This window comes from Microcaecilia unicolor, chromosome 1, assembly GCF_901765095.1.
Source record: "Microcaecilia unicolor chromosome 1, aMicUni1.1, whole genome shotgun sequence".
Lineage (NCBI taxonomy): Eukaryota > Metazoa > Chordata > Amphibia > Gymnophiona > Siphonopidae > Microcaecilia > Microcaecilia unicolor.
In genome coordinates this window covers 497,508,865-497,527,747 of record NC_044031.1, presented here as the reverse complement: position 1 = coordinate 497,527,747, position 18,883 = coordinate 497,508,865, and the positions used below count along the sequence as shown (strand labels likewise).

Genomic DNA, 18,883 nt, shown 5'->3' with positions numbered 1-18,883 from the left:
GTAAGTGTTGTGGGCTGACTGGTCATTCTGGAGAACTCAGCAAGGCTTGGGTTGATGTGGGAGTATGCTAGTAATAAAGCACAGAGTAAAAATGCACATCACCTCATCTGGCAGTTGTTTTCTTTTTTTAACTGTCATTCTTTGCAATTTTTGGAATTAAGTTTGTGTCAAAGTTGGCTGTTAATATCACTTTCAAAACATTGATTTCTGTGGGAAAACACACATATAGTAGAACTTATCTGCTTCAGCAGCATTGCGTCATCCTCTTGGTTACAATTCAAAAGTAAATGAACCATTTCCCCGGATGAGGTAAAGAAATTATACACACATGTTCATTTCAAGAGCAGCAACAAATTCATAAAGCCACTAATTTCACACTGAACATATATGAAAAAAAGATGTGAATATTTCCCAGGCTCACTTCAGCTGGATATATATGTGTGTATCTCATAGGAATTCTAGAAATGAAACCAATATTTCCACTGGGAAAAGGGCACTAAAAACAAAGCGTAAGAAATGCTAACACAGCGAAGACTTTACTTATCTTTGGGATGAATGGATATATATCATTACACAAGGTAACAAGTGAAAAGGCTTTTGATGAATTATTCACATCACTAATGGCTAGAGCAGAAATAAACACTGCAATAGAAACTAGATCAAATACTAAACCCTCATTGGAACATTTGGTCACTGTTTTACTCCATGTGCTTCTAGTTAGTACATGTTTTCTGGAAACTGTACTCCAGACCACACTGAATAGTTGATGGCCTGCCTACCAGAGATTCATGGATGAGTCATGAACCAAAATTAAGTCTTATTCTCAAACCCGAATGAAAGTACAAAAGGAAACCTAATTTTGTACTACTGTGTGTTTAAACTGATTACTGTTTTGTTAAAGATACCGTAGGCATAGGGAACATAACTCACTGAGATATACTTGCCAGTTAAAGTTATCTACAGTGATGCCAGGAGTAAAACAATCATCTGTTTCTCGGTATACAGTAACAGACTGTCAGTTACACAAATAATGCAAATTAACATATGACAGCTCGAAATGCATTAGGAAGTGTGTATAAGTTAAATATCTACAGAAACTTGAAACAAACTTTTTCTTTTGTTTTTCCAGCTTACATACCTATTAAATGCCTTTCCTTTAGTTCTGCTGCACCATCCTGAACAATTAGATTGTACTCCCTTCTTAACAGCAGATGGAGATAGAGAAACTGACTTTTCCCAGTGACATCACCAGTATAAGGGCTGGTGCTCTGTGAAAAACTCCAGTAAACCTCTGCCAAAGCATCAGAAGGTCCCATAAACCACACACATGCCCCATCAAACCACTGCAGCTATAATTCATTCCATAACAGAAAGTTCTATTTAAAAAAAAAGTTGAAAAGAACACCACTAGAAAGAAAGGCAAAGAACTCAGTGAGTCCCGTGAATCAAAGCCTTACAGGGAGGATTCTTAGGATGGTGCAACAAAACTAAACGATTGATGGCGGGAGAAGACAAGGTCCCATGAATGACAGCTTTGCCAAAATCCAACTGGGCTCCGGCCAGCACATCCTGTCTAATACTTTACACAGAAATGAAGCGATGACTAGGTCATGACTTCACAGATATCTTCCGGATAAGACTGCTTGGGTCTCTGCCCAAGATGTCACCTCGGCATGAGTCAAGTACTTTATATACAACCACACTTTATTTATTTGTTTAACACATTTATATCCCACATTGTCCCACTTAGTTGCAGGCTCAATATGGCTTACATAGTATCGAAGAAGTAGACTCCGGTTCAATAATACAAATACATAGTACAGTAGAAAGCATGTAACAAACATCAGTGTCAAACAACAAGGAAATAAAAAAGAGGGTAGCTATGGAAATCTGATACGGTTCATATTTAGTTGTGTCGCATAAAGTAGGAAGTTAATTTGGATCGGGGGGTAGGCCTTCTTAAACAAGTTGGTTTTCAGTAGTTTCTTGAAGTTAAGATGGTTATGGATAGATCTCACGGTTTTGGGCAAAGCGTTCCACAGTTGTGTACTTATATAAGAAAAGCTGGATGCATAAGTTGATTTGTTTCTAACAGCCAGATGCACTAAAAAATCGTTAAAGTCCATTACAGTCTGGATAATGCAGATTTAAATAAGTTCGGGATAGGCTGGTACTGTTTCCGGGTGGTAATCTTATGAGGTCCAACGTATCCGGGAAATTCACCATAAATAATCCTATGGACAGCAGTGCAGACCTTAAAGACAATACGTTCCTTGGTGGGAAGCCAGTGCATTTTTTCACGAAGGGATTTGGCACTTTCAAATTTTGGTTTTCTAAATATCAGTCTGGCTGCCGTGTTCTGTGCGGTCTGAAGTTTCTTTGTTAGTTGTTCTTTGCAACCTGCATAAATTTCATTGCAATAATCTAAATGGCTTAGTACCATAAATTGTATTAGGTTGTGAAATACGTCTCGTGGGAAGAAATGTTTTATGCGTTTAAATTTCCACATTGAGTGGAACATTTTCTTTGTAGTGGAATTTACTTGACTTTAAAGTGTCAGATTGCGGTCAATTATGACACCAAGTAGTTTTAGGCTATCCGAGATTGGAAGAGAGTAGTTTGGGATGTTTAAGGTTGGAGGTTTATACTTATTGTGTTTAGAAGAAAGGATAAGACAATAGGTCTTTTCAGAATTTAGATTCAGTTGGAATTAGTTTGCCCCACGCATCCATAGTATTCAAACCGATCTTAATTGTATTGGTAATTTCTGTCAAATCATGTCTGAAAGGTATATAAATTGTAACATCATCAGCATAAATAAATGGGTTTAAGCCTAAATTGGATAAGGAATTGGCAAGTGGAATCATCAATATGTTAAAAAGTGTTGGTTTATTAGAGCTAGGCGGTTAACATGTACAATTAAAGAAGGCAATGAAAGAAAGAGGGAAGGTTAATTTTTCCTTGTCGGTGTATTTTGTCCTTGAACACTGTGAATTATATGTTTACGGAACCCAAAAAAATGAAAGCTTTCTTAATTGCCAAAGAAAGTAGTCAAGAACTTTCCCAGAACTCCTAATAGAGTGAAAATACGCTGATGTACTCCGGCTGCTGATATCCGCATGTCCCTGCTCAATATTTGTTCTTTCTTTTTCCTTTTTGTAGTATATTATACCTTGTATCTTGCTCATAAATAGTGGTCTAAATAATGGGTTATTTTTCCTATGTTAGAATTGTGATCTAATTTTGTTTCCATATCTTACATTTATGTATTAGATGTATTTAAACTTTAAATGCAAATTAAAAAAAAAAAAAAAAGAAAGAGGGAAGGAACTCCATTATTTAACTGGAAAGACCAATCCATTTAATCTAGAACATTCAATCACAGGGTGAGAATTTGTACTTAGCGTCAGTACCAGATGAATCCAGAGACTTGTGGGTTGTCCATCTACCAGCAGGCGGAGATAGAGAGTGCTGAATTGCACCTCCTTAGAGGATGGAATGCTTCTTGGTCAGTCAGTATTCTCTATCGCCAGCAGGCAGATGGTCTTTCACAAGCTCCTGGTCTCATCTGTTTGCAGCTCCTGTTCTAGGTCTCTGTTCAGTTGCACTAGGGGGGTGTGCGGCTGAGCAGTGCCACCTTTATGAAGTACACCTGGTCACCCCAGGTCCCTCTCCCACCCTTCTCCATTCTCCTTCCACAGAAAAAACAAACAAACCCTTAAGGTCACATTGGCTGCTGGAGAGACACTGGTGCCACTAGTATCAGGGCTGGGAGTGGAGAGGGTATACATGTGCCTATGCTGGACTTCGATGACCCAAGACAGAGAACATAACAGTCATACTGGGTCAGACTGATAGGCCACCTAGCTCAGTATCTTGTTTTTCAAACAGTGGCCAAGCCAGGTCACAAGTACATGGCAGAAGCCCAAATCATGTCAACACTCCATACTACAAATCCCAGGGGGCAAGCAGTTGCTTCCCATGTCTGCCTCAATAGCAGACTACGAACTTTTCCTCCAGGAATTTGTCCAAACCTTTTTTAAACTCAAGGTACGCTAACCGATGTTACCACATCCTCCAGCAAAAAGTTCCAGAGCTTAACAATTTGTTGAGTGAAAAAATATTTCCTCCTGTTTTAAAATTATTTCCATGTAACTTCATCGAGTGTCCCCTAGTCATTGCACTTTTGGAACGAATAAAAAATTGATTTACCTCTACTCGTTCTACACCACCCAGGATTTTGTAGACCTCAATCATATCTCCCCTCATCAATCTCTTTTCCAAGCTGAAGACCTCTTTAGCTTTTCCTCAAACGAGAGGAGCTCTGCCCCCTTTATCATTTTGGTCACTCTTCTTTGAACCTTTTTTTAATTCCGCTATATCTTTTTTGAGCAGATCTGAAACAGCCCACTCCCTTTGAGGCCAAGAATCGCTGCACACCCTTTATGCAATGCCACACCTCCCCCATATCCTTCACCAGCTTCTCCAAGTTCTCCAAGTTATCACCAAACAGCAAGCACCCCCTAAGAGCGGCTGACTCAAAAGCTTTTTGGAAACCACACCCGTACCCAATGGCGAAACCACAACCAATGGCAACCCCTGACGCTGCCACTGTGTGGGAAGTCAGACCGGCCATATATATAGGATGTCCACCCAAAAAGGCCATCCCAGACTCCAAATCAGAAACCTCTGGGGACTTCGGCAACTGCTAGAACCAATGCAGCATGCAGCTACATAACCGCCACAAACAGCAGCCTGAATGCTGGACCCTACATTGAAAAGGCCAGGTGGAGCTGCTACTCCACATTCTTTTCATAGAGCACCCTAAGGGTTGAGCCCCCTTGGACAGGTACAGCGGTCACCTACATGACCGCCGTAACCAGGGCATTCACCCTCATGAAGACCCAACACTTCTCAACCTCCTGAGCAAAGACATAGAAATGAACAAGAGTCCCAGCGATCCTGAGTGGACCATCCATGGACTGCCCTCATCAAGTGGATGAGGGTTTTATAGAGCAGAAAATGTTTGGGGCCCCGGGGAGCCTGCTGCAGGAGGCTTAAGCAAAGCCAAGGCCCCTGCAACCTCATCTAAGAAACGAGAAATGACATGACAATGCAACCAGAACCCAGGGGATTGTTCCCACAGGGAGGATCTTCAGAACTTGAGTCCATGGGGGACTGGAATCCCAACAGGACCTCCAAGTCCTCCGTTCCCTCCGAAGAACCTGGACCCTCTGGATTGACCAGATCCGTTGCAATACGCAGAGACCCTGAAACAGGGCCCCTGCAGATTCCTTTGGGACCCCTAGGGGGCCCCACCATGAGGATGAGGGCTAGAGCTAGGATTAGATCTCAAGGGGGGACCTGTGCAGGGCCTGCTTAACCAACCAGGTCAAGCACTGGAACCAGAAAACCACCGGGGCCCCATCAGCGGGGACCCAGGGTGGACAGGAATGCAAAAGCCCGTCACAAGACCAGGGAATTATTGTCAGTCTGAACTGGCAGGAACAGTGTGTGAGAGGAATGTATCCATTTTTGCTGAAGGAGGGAAGTGAATGGCACATGTGAAATGCTCGCTGAGAGGAAGGCACACAGACTGAATGAGCCACATTTACACACTATAAAAATAAATCCATTACCCCTGCTCAGTTGCTGGCTCTGAAAGTCACACTTGTGCCATCACCATGTCCCACCACATGGCAGACGTGCACTGGCGTGCCTGCCGATCCCAGCATCTCTGCTGTCCCCAGCTCTGGGTGCACCTAGAAGGAAATTCCCTACTTTGTACTTTACACTAGCATTAGCCCCCTGACAAAGGGCATGATGCTAAGAAGCCAACTGGATTTTTTTTTTTTTTTTTTTTTTGGGGGGGGGGGGGGTAAATGTGATGCTGAAGGGGGAGACCATGGGTGGGGGGGGGGGGAGTACACCCAAACAGGGTAACAAGAAAAAGGAGTGAGGGGATTGAGGACCTGTACCTTCAGGCAAGGTTCTGAAGGACTGCGACAAAGCCTCATATAGTGGAATTATGAAGTGCGACTGGGGGCTTCAGAGCCAAGCATTGAGCTCAACCAGGTATGGTCCTGAGGCTGCCATTAGGCTCAACCATGCTGTGTGGCCATGACCAGCAGAGCAGAGAGCTAGGCCAGGGAAAGGAATACTGTCAGCACAACCTACCATCTGCTGAAGGTAGAGAAAAATACCAGACTGTTTCAGGAAGCACCTCTGCTTATATTGGTAATGTCACTGGCAGAATTCAAGTTTTCTTTATCTCCACCTGCTTGGTAGGAAAGGATAACACCCATTGGTTCAGAACAGTGGAGCTGACACTAAGAAAGCCCTTTTAAAATGACAGTGGAATAATGCCTCTGTGAAACAGTGTTGAAAGGTGCCACGCCTTTCTGATGCATTGCCTGACGCTTTGGGGGGGGGGGGGGGAAAGGGGGGGGGGGAGTTTGAAATATGTTTTTATGCATTATATGTTTACTAGAGTTGGATTGCAGACATGTTAAGTTTTCAATTTTACCTGTGAATTGTATTTGCAATTGTCACTCTTGTTATGAATAAAAAGATTTAAACATAAAATGACAGTGGAAGCCACAAACTGTGCTGCAATTTCAATGCAGCTGCCTTTTTGGCAAGCATTACTTAGCATATCCGGAGCTAACTGGTAAGCACTGGCCCAGTTATTTGCTAACAGTAGTAAGTGGAGCTAGATCACTGAATGCATGAATGTTCCAGTTTCCCAACTTTATCGACAACAATAGCACACAAGCCCCTTCTGGGAACTAGTGTACAAAAAAGATTTAATTATGGTATATTATATCATACTAAATTCTTTCATCGTAGCCTTTTTTTAATTTCATGAATATTCTCATTGGTTTAATAACCACTAGGTGGTTTTTAAGATTTTTGGCAAAATGCGATTGTTTGTGTTTTTCAGCTTTTACTGAAAACATGGCCCCATGTCAGGTTTTTATGTACTCATTTAATACCCTGATTTCTGGAAGTTCCTTGTCTGCTCTGGTGACTCTTATAAAGCAGGACATTCCACACCATTATAGAACTAATTACAGTGCTTAAGCACAAGCATGTAAATAAGTAGTTTGATGTCAGTGACCTCAAAGAAAGATCTTCCTAATCAAATAATCTGACATTAAAAATTCTGCTACTGTTCAATTTTGCACAAAGCAAAACTGAACATTACAAAAATTTTAGCGACAAAAGTTAAAGAAGAGTCATTATGCACCCCAAAAGAGGTAACAGTATTTTATAATAGCGAACACCAGGGGACCCCATAATGAGTGGAGATACAGATGGGGTTGGTTATTTCTTAGTGCCAAATACGCTATAACTTTGAAGGATTAAGCTCAATTTTATGCTGAAGTAGCCACCCAGCAATTTTCTCAACACAATGACTGGGGTAGAAGGATCAACAGATGCTACAATTTGTACATCATTACCTTAATAGAAGCAGTTGACACCGTATTAAGGGAAACAAAAATATCAGAACAGAATCGGGGGCAAAAAATGAGTTTTACAGAACTGAGAAAGTTTGATTTTTCAGAGATGAAACAAACCGAGGACAGAAGCACCAGTGCAAAGATTGATCAAGTGAAGAATGGTCAACTAAATCAAAGGCAGTACTGAGGTCCAGAAATACAGCAATCACAATTTTCCATGCATCCTGGCAGTGTGGATCTTGTTCAAGCCAAAAGACTGGATTTGCAACTGTAACCCTGCCATAATAAATGAGGCCAACTTTCTACTACATCTCCCAAATCATTTCCTCTGGCTTCCAAATTATCTTCTCCAGCCTTTCATCCCTGATGTTAACTTTGATGCTTTCTTGACTTGTTTGCTTTCCCCACAAACTCCATATTCCCTTCTCAGAACAAAGAAGCTTGTAGAGTCAAATGTTCTATACCAACAGCTCTTCTGAAATGATGTGATGGACAGTGCACATGCCATGCTCAGTAAGATGGACTGCAAAACCACTGCAAGGAGCTCACTAAACCACAAGGGTAAATTCATTCCCATAAGGCCATTTCTGGAACTGAAAAAAATATGATCCCTTTAGAAATAGTGATCAGCGCCGGCTCAACCCGGTAAGCGAGGTAAGCATGGCAGAGGGGCGCTGACCTCTGGAGGGCGCCGCCACGCCATGCTTACTGCCGCCGCTTACATCAGCTCCCGGACCCCGACAGCAGCCCAGCCCTCAGTTTCCTCCGCAGGTACCTGTGCCGCTCTGGGGCATTTAAATCTTGTGTTTATATTTACCTCCGACGTCGCAGCAGCTGCACAGCGTCAGTGAAAGCGCTGCCCGATGTCTCTAGCCTTCCCTTCGCTCGTTCGTTCCCTCTCAGTGTCCCGCCTTCTTCTGACATCATTTCCTTGTGAGGGCAGGACTGAGAGGGAACGAACGAGCGAAGGAAAGGCTAGAGACATCAGGCAGCGCTTTCACTGACGCTGCGCAGCTGGTGCGACGGAAGTAAATTTAAATACAAGATTTAATCCAGAGAAGAGGGTGGGCAGGTGGACATGGGAGCCGGAGGGCAGGGGAGAGAGGAGCATTGATGGATGGATATGGATGGGAGGGCAGGGCCCAGGGAGAGAGGAGAAATTGCTGGACACGGAGGGAAGGGCAGGGGAGAGAGGAGAATTGTTGGATATGAATGGATGGATGGATGGAGGGGGGCAGGGGAGAGATAGGAGCATCGATGGACATGGATGGGAGGACAGGGCCCAGGGAGAGAGGAGAATTTGCTGGACATGGAGGGGAGGGCAGGAGAGAGAGCAGAATTGCTTGATATGGATGGATGGAGGAGGGCAGGTGAGAGAGGAGCATCGGTGGACATGGATGGGAGGGCAGGGCCCAGGGAGAGAGTAGAAATTGCTGGACATGGAGGGAAGGGCAGGGGAGAGAGGAGAATTGCTGGATATGGATGGATGGAGGAGGACAGGGGAGAGAGGAGCATCGATGGACATGGATGGGAGAACAGGGCCCGGGGAGAGAGGAGAAATTGCTGGACATGGAGAGGAGGGCAGCTGAGAGAGGAGAATTGCTGGATATGGATGGATGGAGGGGGGAAGCAGGGGAGAGAGGAGAATTGCTGGATATGGATGGATAGATGGATGGAGGGCAGGGGAGTTGCTGGACGTGGGTGGATGGAGGGGAGGTCAGGGGAGAGGAGAGTTGCTGGACATGGATGGAGGGGGAGGGCAGTGGAGAGAGGAGGGTTGCTGGACATGGGTGGATGGAGGGGATGGCAGGGAGAGAATTGTTGGATATGGATGGAGGGAAAGGAAGGGAAGACAGGAAGGAGATGCACATGGATGTTATAATGCCGTTGTATCTCTCCATGGTGTGACTGCACCCTCGAGTATTGTATCCAATTCTGGTCGCTGCATCTCAAAAAAGATGTTAAGGAATTAGAAAAGGTGCAGAGAAGGGCGATGAAAATGATAAAAGGAATGGAACGACTTCCCTATGAGAAAAGGTTGAGAAGGTTAGGGCTCTTCAGCTTGGAGAAAAGGCGGCTGAGAGGTGATATGATAGAAGTCTACAAGATAACGAGCGGAGTAGAGCGGACAGATGTGAAGCGTTTGTTTACACTTTCAAACAACAACAAAACCAGGAGACACAAGGTGAAGCTAGAATATGGTAGATTTAAAACAAATAGGAGAAAGTTTTCTTTACTCAGCGTGTAGTTAGACTCTGGAACTCATTGCCTGAGAATGTAGTAACAGCAGCTGGCCTTAAGGAATTTAAAGGGGGTTTGGACAGATTCCTGAGGGAAACGTCCATTGAACATTATTAATTTTTTTTTTTTTTTTTGGTTTTGCCAGGTTCTTGAAGCCTGGATTGGCCGCTGTCGGAGACAGGATGCTGGGCTTGATGGACCCTTGGTCTTTTCCCAGTATGGTGGTGCTTATGTACTTATGATTATGTACTTATGGATGGAGGAGAGAGAGAAGAAATTCTGGACATGGATGGAGGGAAGGGAAGACAGAGGAATGAGATGAGATGAGGGAAAAGGAAGAGAGGAGAAAAACTGCACATGGATGGAGAAAATAGGCAGAAGCTGGATCCACTGGACAGTCAAGTCTGCGGAGGACCCAGCTTTTACTTATGGATATACAGCAAGAAATGAAGAAGAAAGGAGGAAAGGAAATAAATGGAAAGGAAGCCCTGGAAACGGAGTTAAGAGGACAGATAGCAGCAGAATCAGATACTGGGCCAGCATGATCAGAAAAACAAAGTCACCAGACAACAAAGGTAGAAAAAAATCATTTTATTTTCATTTTAGTGTTTGGAATATGTCCCCTTTGAGAATTTACATCTGCTATCTTATTTTGCAATGTTAGCAATGTGTTTCTTTCTATTTTTCTGGTTTTTGCTGCATGCAAAGTCTAACTTCTTAGGATTTCAGGTTAATTTTTGAAGAATTTGAAGAGGGGCTATTTCTGTTCTGCATGTGTGACTGCAAAGGCTGTAACTGTCTGAATAGGGATCTATTTGTTAGATTCTGAGATTTTGCTAACACATTGTTTTTCAGAGTTGGCAAGACTGTCTGTTCTCATAATTCCTGGTCTGTATGCTAATTTGGTTTGTGCCATTTTGAGTATAATGGAGCTGTAACAGCTTACAGAAATTATTTATAATGAAAACAAAAACAAAAAAAAACAAGTTATTTTTCTTCTATACTGGTGTAATATTTTCAATGATGCCATGGCTGGTAAAAGAGGTGTGACTACTGTAGGGGCGGAGCCATAGTGATCCCGTCACTGGATGGGTAGGGGCGCCGACTAATAGGCTTCAGGAAGGCGCCAGAAACCCTAGGTCCGGCCCTGATAGTTATGTAAAAAAAATGCAATTACTCTAATCCTCTTCAAAATGGAATCATGGGACAGAAAGGGGGAAAGGAGAAGGCTTAGAAAAAAAATCAGGTTTACCAAACATTTTCTCTATCACCAACAGTCCAAATTGTGGATGTTGAGTAGTGTTGATATATGCAACCTGAAGTTGTTGGCAGACAGACAGTTCCTTACTAGACACAAGAATGTTGTTAGCGTGAGGAAATGTTTTGCAGCTGCTTGAAAGAGAACATTGTGTCAATTCTAAATCTAATATAAATTCCAGGCAGTATTCTGTAATTCTGAAAGCCTCTTCTATGGCACTGATAGTAAAACTTAGCAAAATAAAGTAAAATGCATTTGCTCATATTTATTTTACTCAGCTCACACACATGCCCGAGTTGGAGGCATTTATTGCCTACAATACAAAACCAGTTAATTCCTTATATTTCATATACATATTTTAATTCAATACACATTTCACAAGTTATATTTTATTACTGCAACCAAAGGGCTTCATGTACTAAGACTTTTTATCATGGCCTTTCTATTGCAAAAAGTAAATCAAACTTCCAGACTGCAATATGCATTGGTTTGGTAAATCCAGATGATAGTTACTGGTACACGTCATGAAGTCCAGTGCAAAAAAGTATACGCATATCACAAACAATATAATGGCAAATATGTAGTCATATATTAGGGGATTTATTAGTTCGAAAACTACAAATCATCCAATTTGATTGCCTAATTTGTCCTTTGGCACAGAATAAAAGACCAGATGTGCCAACTGTGTGAACAGTTTGATGCATCCCTAAGTCCAATCAATTTACTCTATCAATCTAAATTCATATCCAGATCTATTATTCATAATAGGTGAACTTTCAAGTCTATAACACAAGGAAGAAAGTGTGCCTGACTAAATGGAATGAATGCTGGATGAACCACAGAAGAAGAATACCATAAGGCAAATCTAGCTTGCCTGATATAATATTGACAAATATATCCAGCATAATATTACAAAGCCTTCACTTTTAGAAAACAGTTGTGAAAAGATACTCTATCCAAAAAATGTTTTTAAACCAACACAGCTAACACAGAATATGGAAGGAAAAAAAAACTCAGTAAGCTCAGACTGCTTTAGTCAAAAATGGCTCATGTTTTATTATAGGCATTAAAAAACCTCCCACTATTCACATTCAAGCTGTGTTTCTATATTTTCATCTATTTCTATATTTTCATGCATTTTTATCCTCTTTTTCTAATTTAAAGTAAAATTTTTGCATATGCCAAAATCCTTTTAATAGCTTTTCTATTGACTGCCTGTGTCCAACGGTGGACTGCATTTCGCTTTGCTGCTTCAGGGAATCATGGGTTGAACTAAAGAGGTGATATCTTGCCAAATGCTACCAAAGCCCAGTTTTGTACAAGATTACAGAACCCAGATAAGTCTGATTTATCTCTTTACACAAATGGCCCTGTGCTTATCCCAAACTTTCTTAGATTCTGCTACAGGCTCCTCCCCCCCCCCCCCCCCCCCCCCCCATGCACACACACTTTTCCATCTCTCTTCACCCTCTTGAAGTCTCACACCATAACCTACATCTCAATCCTGAGGCAGAAACTGCCTCTGCTATTGGGTGAACATCCTTTCTGAGTACTGCTGTTTGGCAAATTTAAACTTAAACTGTGTAGGGACATACTGAGGGTTCCACTAGTTGTAAGAAAAGAAGATGGGAATTTTCACGAGAGTTAATTAGAGATTTACATAAAGAAATGGGCAAAGAGATTAACTGTACTCCCTTTACAAGTCATGAGCTAACCATCATAAGCATTATTTGCCTCGGTCTTTATTGAAGATGTAAGAGATCTAACATGTACCAGAGATGGTTTTCAAAGGTGACAATGCAGAGGAACCAAAAGAAATCTAGGTGAAACCTGGAAGATATACTGTGCCAAACCAACAAACTAAATAGTAGTAAGTCACCTGGACTGGATGGTATACACCCCAGGGTACTGAAAGAACTTAAACATGAAGTTGCAAATCTGCTGTTAGTTATCTGCAACCTGTCATTAAAGTCATTCCTAGTACCTGAAGATTGGAGGGTGGTCAATTTTTAAAAAGGGATCCAGTAATGATATATGAAATTGAAGACCACTAAGCCTGGTGTCAGTGCAGGGCATAATAGTGGAAATTATTATAAAGAATAAAATCATTGAACACATAGACAAACATGGTTTAATGGGACAGAGTCAACATAGATCCAGCCAAGGGAAGTCATGCCTCACCAATTTGCTTCACTTCTTTGAATGTGTTAACAAACATGTGGATAAAGGTGAGCTGGTTGATGCAGTGTATCCAGATTTTCAGAAAGCATTTGAGAAAGTCCTTCATGAGAGACTCCTGAGAAAATTAAAAAGCCATGGGATAGGAGGCAATGTTCTCTTGTGGATTAGGAATTGGTAGATGGATAGGGTTACGTGGTAATTCTCTCAGTGGAGAAGGGTGAATAGTGAAGTGCCCCAGGGATCTGTACTGAGACTAGTGCTATTTAACATATTTATTATGATCTGAAAATGGGAACGACAAGTGAGGTGATGAAATTTGCAGACAAACAAAACTATTCAAAGTTTTTCACAATCCTCATGCTTTTTAAGTTGTTACAACGCATGAGGATTGTGAAAAATTGCAGAAAGACCTTAGAATGTTGGAAAGCTAGGCATTCAAATGGAAGATGACATTTAATGTGGACAAGTGCAAGTGATGCACATTGGGAAGAATCATAGTTATTTGATGCTAGGTTCCACCTTGGAAGTCAATACCCAAGAAAAAGATCTAGGAGTCATCTTGGACAATACACTGAAATTTTCTGCCCCAGTGCTTGGTGGTGGCCAAAAAAGCAAACAAAATGCTAGGAATTATTAGGAAAGGGACGCAAAATAAGACCAAGAATATTATAATGCCTCTGTATCGCTCCATGGTATGACAACACCTTGGGTATGGTCTGCAATTCTGGTGGCAGTATGTTAAAAAAGATAGAGCAGAATTAGAAAAGGTTCAAAGAAGAGTGACCAAAATGATAAAGGGGATGAACTCCACTCATATAAGGAAAGGCTAAAGAGGTTAGGGTTCTTCAGCTTGGAAAAGGGACGGATGAGGGAAGATATGATTGAGGTCTATAAAATCTTGAATGGTGTACAACGAGTAGAAGTTGTCAAGTTCCTGGAAAAATAAAAGTTCATAGTCTGCTATTGAGTCAAACACAGAGAAGCCACTTCTTTCTCGGACTGGCAGCATGGAATGTTGCTACTATATGGGTTGCTACTTGTGATCTGGATAGGCCACTGTTGGAAACAGGATTCTGAGCTAGGTGGACCATTGGTCTGACCCAGCATGGCTATTCTTATGGTATTATATAAGATTTTTAGACATTTTTTTTCTTTGGGAAAGTGATATAGAATCAGTTTTTACAGTGGATAAATTCTTTAACATCTAATTTACAATTTACTTTAACCTCCAGTAAAGAGTGCCTTGATTCTTTGGTATAGGTTGGGAGCAGTTTTACATACCACCTTATATCTAAAGGAAATGGCTAGAAATATCTTCCTCCATTTTCAGAGCTTTCACCCATATTGTTTACATACTAGCTTACCTATTAGCCAGTTTATTTATTTATATCCCACCCTTTATCCAAGGCGGGTTACAACGCAACATATACATAATATAAAAAAATACAAACTACTAATCACTATAACATCAGTTCCGTACAAATACAGCAGCAAAAAAACAACAGAAAGCATTATCAATCAGGTCCAGCAGATAGCACTTCAACATCTGCTTGAACAATGCAGTATTCTGTTGAGATTTAAATGAAAAAGGTAGTTCTTACGTATTCGCCGTATTTGTACAACTTTGATGAAATGTAACCAACAAGCAAAATCTTTAATGACAGATTTCTAGAGATGGCTTATAGAGTTGTAGTGAAGCGGACATATTATAGAGCTAGGTTTGCCCAACGAGAAGCACTTCTTCAATATAAAGTTGACAGCTCTAATGAAAAATATACTGGCAGGTTTTCCTTTTCTATTACATATATCACCGGTAGTATCATTGCTGTTTAAGTATTGGGATGTTTTGAGAGTTCATCAATGTTTTCAGGAGCAGCCCTGTTTTACTCATCCGAGGGGTACGACATTAGTCAAAATTTTGACTTACAAAGAATTGATTACACTATACCTCAAGAATCACTTATGGGTCATATGAGTTGTGATAATTGCCAATGGTGTGGTGTTACAATTAAAGGACTAAGTTGGCCATTACCAAAATATAATAAAACGTTAACAAGATCAAATACTACCTGTGACTCAACTAATGTAATTTATACAACACAATGTCCATGTGATTTGATATATATATAGGGAGGATTTCAAGGCCAATTAAACTTAAATTAAATGAACATAGATCGCAGTTGGTATGTCATATGAAAACTGCCCCTGTAGTAGCACATTGGCTAGAGAAACAACATGCAGTGGTTGATCTGAAATGGCGAGCAATTGATAGGATAGAACTGGGTTGGGAATGAAGTAATGTGGAGTGGCTGTTAAATTATAAAGAACAAAGGTGGATCTATGATCTCCATACCGTATATCTGGGAGGCCTCAATCTGGAAATGGATTGGTGTTCCCCATTTTGAAACTAGAGATTCCATAGGCTCAGAATTGTCAAATGATACTTTAAAAGGATGGCGTTTTGCAGCTAGGCACCATCTTTGAAATGATGTAGTAATGTAGGAGCTATGGCATTTTCAGGTAATATGGGCATTCGCATTGTTTTAAATATATATATATATAGAGAGAGAGAAAGAAAAAAAGAAAGAGAGTGAGGTTTTTTCACATTATAATTCAAGGATCCTGCCCTGACGCACGGAGTGCAAAACATGGCCCATGTTGGCCTAAGTCCTGCCATAGAGATAAGTGCACGAGTTTAAAAATTAAATATTTTTGCACATAATTAATAAGTTAAGTAATTTGTAGACTGATGACGAATTAAGCAAATCATGAGGCTGTGTATCGTGTGAAAAAAAGTCACTACTGAGGTCTTCAATAATAATAATGAATGAGTTGGTTGGAGCTCATGTGGAAAAATAATTCAAGCGCTGGGATATGAATAATTGTCTGCACAAATGTCTAAACGGAAAAGGTTTTTGTTTGGTTGGTTGTTTTGTTGTTTTTGTTAGCACAAATGCAAGTAATGGGAAAAGGAGAAACAGCATAATGCATTTGTATTGCAAAAATCTGTCAGTTAGTCATTGTTTACTGTCTCCTGTGGCTTTGTATGAACCATGCACATAAATTAACTGTGCAAAGCTCAAGTGATCACATGGTCACAAGTCACACATCACCCCAGAGAGGGCAAGATTCCTGTTATAATTTTTAACATATCTCAAAGATGCCTTGTATTTCATCCCAGGTACATAACCTGTGAAAAATGATTTTTGTTCCTCTTTTTCTCCCTACTGCCCTCTCCCTACACAAAACATATTGGACTCTTGACTAGGTAACACAGGAGGGCCTTGACAAAATACTGAGAGGCCTTCAACCAACCCTCCCCTACCCATCAAAGATATTGCAAGATACTATCAAAACAGGAAAGTTAGGGAACCCCAGTAAAGAGATTGCAAAAAAGGCAAAAGTAAACCAGGTGCCTTTAGAGGAAGAGCAGAGACAAAATAAAGATTACAAAATTATTCCTGTCACCTGATAACAGGCTGTAGCTACAAACAAAAACATACTTTGAAATGTCTGTATGCAAATTCTAGAAACCCTAAAAAAATAAGATGGGAGAGCTACAATATACAGCGTTGAATGAAGAGGTAGATAAAATAGGCATCTCAAGACCTGGTGAAAGGCAGATAACCAGAGGGGCACTGCGATACTAAGGTATAAATTATGTCATGCCAGGAGGGAATCAAATTGGAGGGGGAGGGATGGCACTATATGTTAAAGAGGCCATGGAGTCAAACAGATTGCAATGTGGAATCCGTATAGATGGAAATTCCATGTATGAAGAGAAATAGAGTATCGGAAGGGCTATACTACCATTCGCCTGGCCTGAAAGCACAGATGATGAAAAGTTAACAGAAATTAGGAAAGCTAACAAATTTGGCAACACTATAAAAATGGGTGATTTCAATTACCAGAATATCTATCAGTTACACTGTTCACTTCTAAATTGTGCAGTCTCTTTTACAACCCAAATTCCACTGCAAAAATATAAAAATGCAGTGGAGAATAAGGACCTCATATTTTAGGCTGAACGTCTATAAACTATTTTAGGTTAAAAACTACAGCTAGCTGGAAACAAAGTCTTATGGGACTGTAGTAAGAGGTTCTAGAAACAGCTACACCCCAGCTTCAATGTTACATGTACTTCTAGGTTTCACTTAAAAACTGAACCAGACCATGATAATGTCCTTCAAATAATATTCAGCCTCAAAAGAATCAAATAGCTTGAAAAGACAACAGGGTCAGCTTTTGAAGTCTAAACTTTACCTTTGCTAGTTTCTTTAATCTTCTTTTACCACCTCAACCCCACATAATAGACACATGAGCTGTTAGTATTAGTACCAACAGAAGTTTGCAAATCAATCACAGATTTGCTAGTAACATTTACAAAAGAAAATGTAATAATGTGAGCAGCTACAATGTAAGCTTCAATGACAGAAACAAATATTTTATTTATATAGATGTAACAAATCAGTTCCTGCTATTTTCAGGATAAAGTAAGGAAAAATTATGTAAATTACGTGATAATTTTCTTTCCTTTAGTAGCAGCAGATGAATCCAGAAACCTGTGGGTTGTGTCCATCTACCAGCAGGTGGAGATAGAGAGCAATGTTTTGTCCTGTGCCTTATAGGACATGACACTCCCTGGACAGTCAGTATTACTCGTACCAAAGCAGAAGGAGAAGACCAAATTCCGCATTCTAAGGAACCCCTCCTCACAGAAACGCAATGCAGCAGGAACACAAATGGCAAGAGCCTAAACAGGAGAAAACACACAAAGAGAGCCTACGTCCCAGAAAACCCATATTAGCCCTCTCCTCAAGTCAGTTCACTGGCTCCCTATCTGTTTCCGCATACAGTTCAAACTCCTCTTATTAACTTACAAGTGCATTCACTCTGCAGCTCCTCAGTACCTCTCCACTCTCATCTCTCCCTACACTTCTCCCCGGGAACTACGTTCACTGGGTAAATCTCTCTTATCTGCACCCTTCTCCACTGCTAACTCCGGACTCCACTCCTTTTATCTTGCTGCACCATATGCCTGGAATAGACTTCCTGAGCAAGTACGTCAAGCTCCATCTCTGGCCGTCTTCAAATCTAGGCTAAAAACCCACCTTTTTAATGCTGCTTTTAACTCCTAACCCTTACTTACTTGTTCAGTACCCTTATTTTATCACCCCCACCTTAGTAATTCCCTTATCTCTTATTTGTCCTCTTTGTCTTTCCTAATTAGATTGTAAGCTCTGTCGAGCAGGGACTGTCTCTTCATGTTCAAGAGTACAGCGCTGGGTACGTCTAGTAGCGCTATGGAAATGATAAGTAGTAGTGTGATGGAAAATATTAAAAATTGCTTTTCAGTCTTGCTTTAATTGATAATACATTTTTTAAATCCCCTGTCTTTGACCAAAAGTGACTTTCCTGGTATATCTCAAAGAACAGGCTGGAATGTAAGGCACATCTCAAGAACAATGTATAAGATAAAGCACATCTTAAGAACAATATATGAGATAAGGCATATCTCAAGAACAGGTTGGAATGCCTCTGAAGCCAGCTTGTGCAGGAGGAAGACGGGGTATGCTTGAGGTTCGGGATATAAGCCACCTGGCCAGTGGTTTGTTTACCTGAACTGAGAGCATATGACTGAAACCTCATGTACATTCCTGGATAAGTTTTAGCTTAATAAAAAGGGGGCTTTTTGCAACAGAGCCTTGGGGCTCATTCTGTGGATGGACGCATTGTGCAG

The 18,883-nt window shown here is 41.0% G+C and overlaps 1 protein-coding gene across 1 annotated transcript in view; it reads right to left on the bottom strand.

Annotated features, from left to right (window-relative positions):
* The window catches only part of FAM110B (family with sequence similarity 110 member B), a 200,553-nt gene extending 199,326 nt beyond the window's left edge, over positions 1–1,227 (bottom strand). The window contains exon 1 of the mRNA XM_030214679.1: positions 1,139–1,227. The gene's annotated coding sequence lies outside the window, so the exon portion shown is untranslated. The remainder of the gene's footprint in view (positions 1–1,138) is intronic.
* Positions 1,228–18,883: the final 17,656 nt, after the last annotated feature.